Genomic DNA, 7,644 nt, shown 5'->3' on the forward strand with positions numbered 1-7,644 from the left:
CAAATTTACAAGAAAAAAACAAACAACCCCATCAAAAAGTGGGCAAAGGATATGAACAGACATTTCTCAAAAGAAGACATTTATGCAGCCAACAGACACATGAAAAATGCTCATCACTCGCCATCAGAGAAATGCAAATCAAAACCACAATGAGATACCATCTCACACCAGTTAAAATGGCGATCATTAAAAAGTCAGGAAACAACAGGTGCTGGAGAGGATGTGGAGAAATAGGAACACTTTTACACTGTTGGTGGGACTGTAAACTAGTTCAACCATTGTGGAGGACAGTGTGGCGATTCCTCAAGGATCTAGAACTAGAAATACCATTTGACCCAACCATCCCCTTACTGGGTATATACCCAAAGGATTATAAATCATGCTGCTATAAAGACACATGCATACATATGTTTACTGCGGCACTATTTACATATAGCAAAGACTTGGAACCAACCCAAATGTCCATCAATGACAGACTGGATTAAGAAAATGTGCACATATACAACATGGAATACTATGCATCCATAAAAAAGGATGAGTTCATGTCCTTTGTAGGGACATGGATGCAGCTGGAGACCATCAATCTCAGCAAACTATTACAAGAACAGAAAACCAAATACCACATGTTCTCACTCATAGATGGGAACTGAACAATGAGAACACTTGGACACAGGAAGGGGAACATCACACACCGGGACCTGTCATGGGGTAGGGGGAGTGGGGAGGGATAGCATTAGGAGATATACCTAATGCAAATGATGAGTTAATGGGTGCAGCACACCAACATGGCACATGTATACATATGTAACAAACCTGCACGTTGTGCACATGTACCCTAGAACATAAAGTATAATAAAATAAAATTAAATTAAATTAAAGAAGCATACAAATCCTTCTTCTCTCCTCCTGCATTTGGGTTACTCAGAATCACTGCAGATGCCATGTGGTCATACAGACGGATGCCAGTACAGATTTATGGTATCCAATCTCACGTTCACCTATGCCATGTCCTTAATGAACTATCAGATCCTTCTCTTCTCAATGACTACTCCAAAACCTCAGTCTTCTGTTGAAGTTGGTATTATGTCCTTCCTGTCTGTGGTCTATTTGCTCTCAGATCCATTTCTTCCCTTCCCCTGCTCTTTTCTCTACAGGCTGCCTTTTTCAGCCTGGCTTCTGGGTGTTTCCTCCAGTGGAAAGCACAGGTGGGTAGTTGAAGGTGGAACAGGAAGAGCCCGTAGATATTTCACTCTTCCTTTGTCCTTCAGGCAGCTGCAGCTCCTGTGCAGCCTCGAGTCTACAGGCTGAGTCTTCGACTCCCTGGGGAAACATTGCTTGTGAATTGGGAGTAATTCACAAGCAATGCTCACTTCTACCCAGAAGTACAGGCCACTGGGCTCCAGATGCACTGCCTTCTCTCTCTGTTCCTCGCTCCTAGAGGTGGTAGTGGTTTCCCACTGATGCTAATCTCTGGGGTAAATTACTATTCCTGCTTGGCTTCTTAACTCTTCCATTAACCTATGTAACCAATTACCTACGTTAAAATTTTCCTATATTAAACCTTCACATACTTTATGATTTGCGTTTTTTCTGAGGCCAACCGCCTAACTGTGAGATCTTGATTCTTGCCCCTTTGGAATTACCTTGTTTATGTATTGACTCTGATCATCATTTTTGCTCTTCTTTATCCCTCTCCTAACTACATCTCTCCTTTGGACAACACATTTCCCTTTAACTTTTATTCTCTTCTTTCCTGAACACAGTTCTGCCAAGAGTGATCTGCACTTACTGCCTCTGCCTTCACAATTCCCATTCCCTTCTGAACCTACTCAAATCCAGTTCTACCCTCACCATTGAAGTACACCTGGGTCTTCTCCTTGGTTGCCACTTAGTATACTTTGTGGCTTCTCATCCTCAGTGAAGATGTTCTCAAGGCCCCTTCTCTTCTATTTCTTCACTCCTCCCTTCCTTAGGCAGTCTACGTATTCTCCCTGGAAGATCTTATGCATGCTCAGGACTTTATTATGATCTTGCTGCTTATGACTTCCAAGTTTACAGCTAGCTTTAGCATCTTGACTGTTCCAGATCCATATGTCCAATGTCAATGCCTTCTACTCAGCTTGACAAGGAGCACTGTCAAATTCAAGATGTTCAATGAGGGATTTCTCTTCCCCCACAAGCACGTTACAGCTTACATTCATTATCTTGTAGAATTACATCACCATCACCAACTTACTGAAGCCAGAATGAGGAGTCATCCTAACTCTGTCCTTTCCATTTATTCTCTATATTGAATCAATCATTGTTTTTTATCAGCTATTCCTCTTATATCACCGCCACTGCTGCCATTTTCGTACTACTGACATATTATGGCCTTTTGTCTGTTTTCCCTTATAGAAGAACTATCAGAACCTTCTGATGATCTTTGTGCTTCAAATTTTACCCATCTTCAGTCATCCTTTCAATTTGCTGCCAGAGAACTTTTATAATTCATAGTTTGGACCATGTCATTGACCTATTTCTGTTAGTATTTCAGTTGGACCTCATTACACCAAATGATTAGATCAAAATGCTCTATCAAATTCTTGCAGCCAGAGCCTCTTTTAGGCCTCATCTCCGACACTGCTAGTCTCAGAACAACTCATGTCCTCATACAGCTGTGTGCCTGCCCACAAACGACCCTCTTCCTGGAGATACTCCCTCCGTATCCTGGCTTCCTCAATAGTCTTGAAAATTCCTTTGCATCTTTTAACCCTCCTTTCAAAAACCTTCTCTGTAAAGCTTTCTGACACTTTTCCAATCAGTCTTAGTGCTCCTTAAGCATACATAAGGAACACTTCAGTGCAAAAACACACCTGTTTGCATTTTGAGTTTCATAAGCCTAGGTGCTGAATTTGGTGCAAATAAAATCCTGATAAATCAAAGTGTACCTTCACACCAATAAGATTATGTAAATATTTCCAAAGTAGGAGGATTTGGAGTGGGAAAGAAACTTCAGAGGAAAAAAAGTTTAGATACTGGTTGAGCCCTGTGCCATTTGGACTGAGCTCTGTAAGAGAAGGGAGGGTGGAGGGTGGAAAGTAATAACACAATGTCCACAGATTTGAAGGGTCTGAGAGTGGAGAAGATCATAGGCTGTCTTCCTGAGTAGACCTTCAAGGAGGCAGTTGAATAATAGCAGAGAAATGAATACATGGTGTGTCTCAGCAGACAGGAGCTATTAGGATGGAGCAGAAATGGGAAGATGCCATCATGGGCCTGAAAGCTACATGCAGGCAGATAGGATCCTAAAGAGTTGCACAGTGTATTGTCAAGCCCCATGGATCTTGTGGCAGCAGGTTATTCCTGTGCACAAATCCAGGGCAGAGAAGTGCCCAAAAGAGTCACCAGAACTGTGGTGCCACATTGGAACCAGGAATAATGCATCATGACTCCTATAAATAAGGTCTGTTAGGATTTACTCTTGGAGTTGCTTAGGTGTTCAACCTTTTCTCCCATCACCAAGTCACAAGCTGAATTTTAACTGTTAGCCAGTCATAGAGGCCATGCCAGGGGATGGTGAGTCTACTGGGGGCTCTGGGGAAAGCTTTGTTCACTGTCCAAATGGAGGCTCTGGAAGGGAAAGCCCCCTTTTGTACCCAAATGCTGCTATCTCTTGATCATCTCTGTAACTACTACAGCTACCCTACAGTCATGAGGCAAGATACCAAAGCTAAAAATGGGGAGAAGCAAAGAAAAAAGATGAAAAAACTAATGTTCTTCATGATGTCAAACTACTATATCAATTCTGAAACTAGCCCTTCAGGGAGATAAGGAAATATGTTTTACTTTATTATTTAAACCACTATGAGTCCGGCTTTTCTGTTGTTTGAAGCCAAAGCACTCTGATTAGACAACGTTCTTGAGGATGTCTCAAGAAACCTGAAAATTACTGTTTTAAAAGTCAGCATGAGCCTTCTTTTTGTTGTTGTTGTTGTTTGTTTGTGTGTTTGTTTTGAGACCGAGTTCACTCTTATTCCCCAGGCTGGAGTGCAATTCTCGGCTCACTACAACCTCCGCCTCCTGGGTTCAAGCGATTCTCCTGCCTCAGCCTCCCGTGTAGTTGGGATTATAGGCTCCCACCACCATGCCTGGCTAATTTTATATTTGTAGTAGAGACGGGGTTTCACCATGCTTGTCAGGCTTGTCTCAAACTCCTGACCTCAGTCTCCCAAAGTGCTGGGATTACAGGCATGAGCCACCGCACCCTGCCATCTTTCTTTTTTGCTTATTTCCAGGAGTTTGTCTATCAATGGTACACCCTTTGTCAGCCATTATGGGTTGAAATGGCTCAACAGAACATCAAAGGAAGCCAAGGTGGACAGCATCGTACATTTTACATAAAAACACTGAGCTGGGAAGATAGCACACATTGGTTGAGAGATTTTATAAGAGGGGGAACTGAGGCCAAAGGTGTAGAGTTCAATCTCCCTGCTAGTTTTCTCAGTCTGAGAGCACAAGATAGCAGTTAACACATGAAAGGGAGATTGGTTTAAATGTTCCCTAGGAAAATATCTCAGGAAAAGAGACTACAGATTTAACTAATTAGTAAGTTTACATAACTATAAAATTAACCAGTGCTGCACAGATAGCATCAAACAGGATGCCCAACTAGCACGGTTTCATGGCCTCTGATCTCTAGAGACTACAAGCCTAAAGAGTAGGAGAGAAACAGACAGTGGCAGTTACACAGGGCTGGCAGGAAACAAGAAGGTGGGAGAGGAAAGAAGGGAAGGTTGGAAGAAAAGAAAAGGCAAGTTAACATTTAAGAATCTAATGTGGTAATGAGGGCACTTTAGCTCCATCTGACTATAAAGTCTGGTTGAAGAGAGAGGCATGTGAAGGCAGAATGGATGACAGGCTGAAATCATTAGGAAAGGGTGAGTAGACTTAACAGGAACAAAAAAGTGGCAGATGTGGTCAACTAAAAGAGGTATTACAGAATTTGGTGTATAAGACATGGATTCAAGATGGCAGGGGCTAAGATGTAACCAACACGTCTCAGTGAGAGTGAAGGATGGAGGTCAAAGGTCAGGGGTAGAAGTATGGTGAGGACCATGTGGCAGCTCATCATCACTATGGACAGGGAGAGGAAGATGATTTCAGAAAACAGCATAATTATTCGTCATGGACCAAATACTCCATGTGCTGATAGGTATCTTAGCCCATCCATAACTGCCAAATACCGGGTCACCAAGTTAGTGCAAAAGCTTTGATGTTTTTATTGTTTCTTAAAAAAAAAAAAATTAAAAATATGATTTCAAAATAAGTTCCATTTGATGCAGGTGTTCAGCATAATGCTAATCATCTACTGTTACTTTAGAAACACAAATAAATGCAATGCATATTTTATTAAGGTGTTTGCCCTAGTCTGCATCGAAATACAATACAGTCACTCTATATTCTGGCTTGCTAAACCATTCCTGGAGGACAACCTCTGAACTTGTTGAGAAGACCATTAGATGAGCCTAGACATAAATGGAAATTTTTTTATTTTTATTTTTGTGCCTTATATTTTACAACAATTTTATGCTCTGTTTACCAAGAAACATTAAGATGGAAAATTTTAAACAAATCTGTTTCTAATTTTAATTTTTTCCTCCCTGTGTTGACTGATTCTTTTCATTGTTCATGTGTGTGTGTTTGTTTATTTTGTTTAAGTTGTTACTCAGGCTGAACCCTTGGCTCCCAGAGGAGATGCAGCTTCACTCTTTTTTTTTTTTTTGAGATGGAGTCTCGCTCTGTCACCCAAGCTGGAGTGCACTGGCCAGATCTCAGCTCACTGCAAGCTCCACCTCCTGGGTTCACGCCATTCTCCTGCCTCAGCCTCCCGAGTAGCTGGGACTACAGGCACCTGCCACCTTGCCCGGCTAGTTTTTTGTATTTTTTAGTAGAGACGGGGTTTCACCGTGTTAGCCAGGATGGTCTCGATCTCCTGACCTTGTGATCCGCCTGCCTCGGCCTCCCAAAGTGCTGGGATTACAGGCTTGAGCCACCGCTCCCGACCAGCTTCACTCTTAAGACATAGACTTTGTAGCCTCCTGAGCACCACCAGATATCTCTACTGAAGTCCACAGAACAAGACTATTGGACCACGTGTTCTGTATGTTCTCTAACAAATATTTAGGCCTAAGAACTTTGTTTCAACACTTTCCTTAGAGAGATAAGATTCATTTATATCATATGGAATGATGAATAAACTTGGCTTTGGGGATCTGATGGATCTTGTATTTTTTTCTACAAGGCCTTCTGGAAAACATTATTTAACTTATCTGTTTCTTAATTTCCCATCTGTAAAAAAAAAAAAAAAAAAAAAAAAAATAGTGACAATAATGCTTATCTTTTCAAAGTTTTATGAGTTAGATAAAATAAGACATGTATAATACCTGATCAAATAAGTACTCAATGGATAGTAATTTCCTCCTCTTATTGTCTTCAATCGGTCTAGATTCATTTTTTTTTAAAACAATGATAAGACTTCATGTGAGGGCTATTGGACAAGCTTTGAGATGGCAGTGATGTTAGGTGTTCACAAATTCCATCATAGTGGCTAGAATTAAGGCTTATGGTTGTCAGGTTATAAATGGACACTTGAGTGACTCCAATGGCTCTGAGGCCCAAACCTATACTGGATTTGTTGTATTTATTGGAAGAGATCAACAAAAATGGTGCCACCCTAGTGTCTGATATTGCTCTAACTATACAATCTCTTCCATTTCTTTTAGTAAAGAGAACTAGAGGTATTTCACTTTATATGGAGAAAATAGTAGTTTACATTCATTGTCTTTCCCCAGGTCTAAGTTAATTCTAATACTCTTTTCCACAATATAGTCAATAAGGATATTCATTGCCTTGAATTTCTGAAAAAAAAAAAAATGATACATTGGTCCAATATACTGATAACTTCATGTGAAGGAGAAACTGTCAAGTACACTGGATGCTCTGCTAATACACTTGTGTGTAATAATAATAAATAGATAATTTACCATTTTACCATGTTGGTAAATTTTGGATAAGTACACTAGTCAGAGACATTACAAGAAAACCTCTTGGAAGTAAAGGATGAGTTATTGTTCCATTCACCCCCTGCCATTAAGAGATAGAATATTTGTTGGGGATATTTGTATTTTAAGTCAACATAAGTCACACTTGAGAATATTGCCCTAATTCATCTTCCATTAGGTGACTTAGGAGAGTACTGTTAAATAGAGCCCAAGTCAAGAAAAGGTTTTGCAGCAGGTCCAAGTTGTGGTTCAACCTTTCCTGCCGCTTGGGTCATACGAGCTTGCAGATCCATGAGTTGGGGAGAGGACACTCTTTGGAGTCTCTGGCACATTCCAGAAAAAGTCATCAGGTTCTAGAGCAAGGCCACACCCTCTTCAGCAAGTAACTACTCATCACTTGAAAAATAGGTCCCACTTCTGGTTTCCAGTGCAGCATGTAAGGAGCTTAGAAGTCTTCACTCCATCTGAATGACAATAAAAAGCTGAACAGGAGCAAGTTGGCCGAATAGGAACAGCTCCAGTCTCCAACTCCCCGCACGAGCGACACAGAAGACCGGTGATTTCTGCATCTTCAACTGAGGTACTGGAGTCATCTCACTAG

This window comes from Rhinopithecus bieti, unplaced genomic scaffold (assembly GCF_001698545.2).
Source record: "Rhinopithecus bieti isolate Rb0 unplaced genomic scaffold, ASM169854v2 scaffold_32422, whole genome shotgun sequence".
NCBI classification, from domain to species: domain Eukaryota; kingdom Metazoa; phylum Chordata; class Mammalia; order Primates; family Cercopithecidae; genus Rhinopithecus; species Rhinopithecus bieti.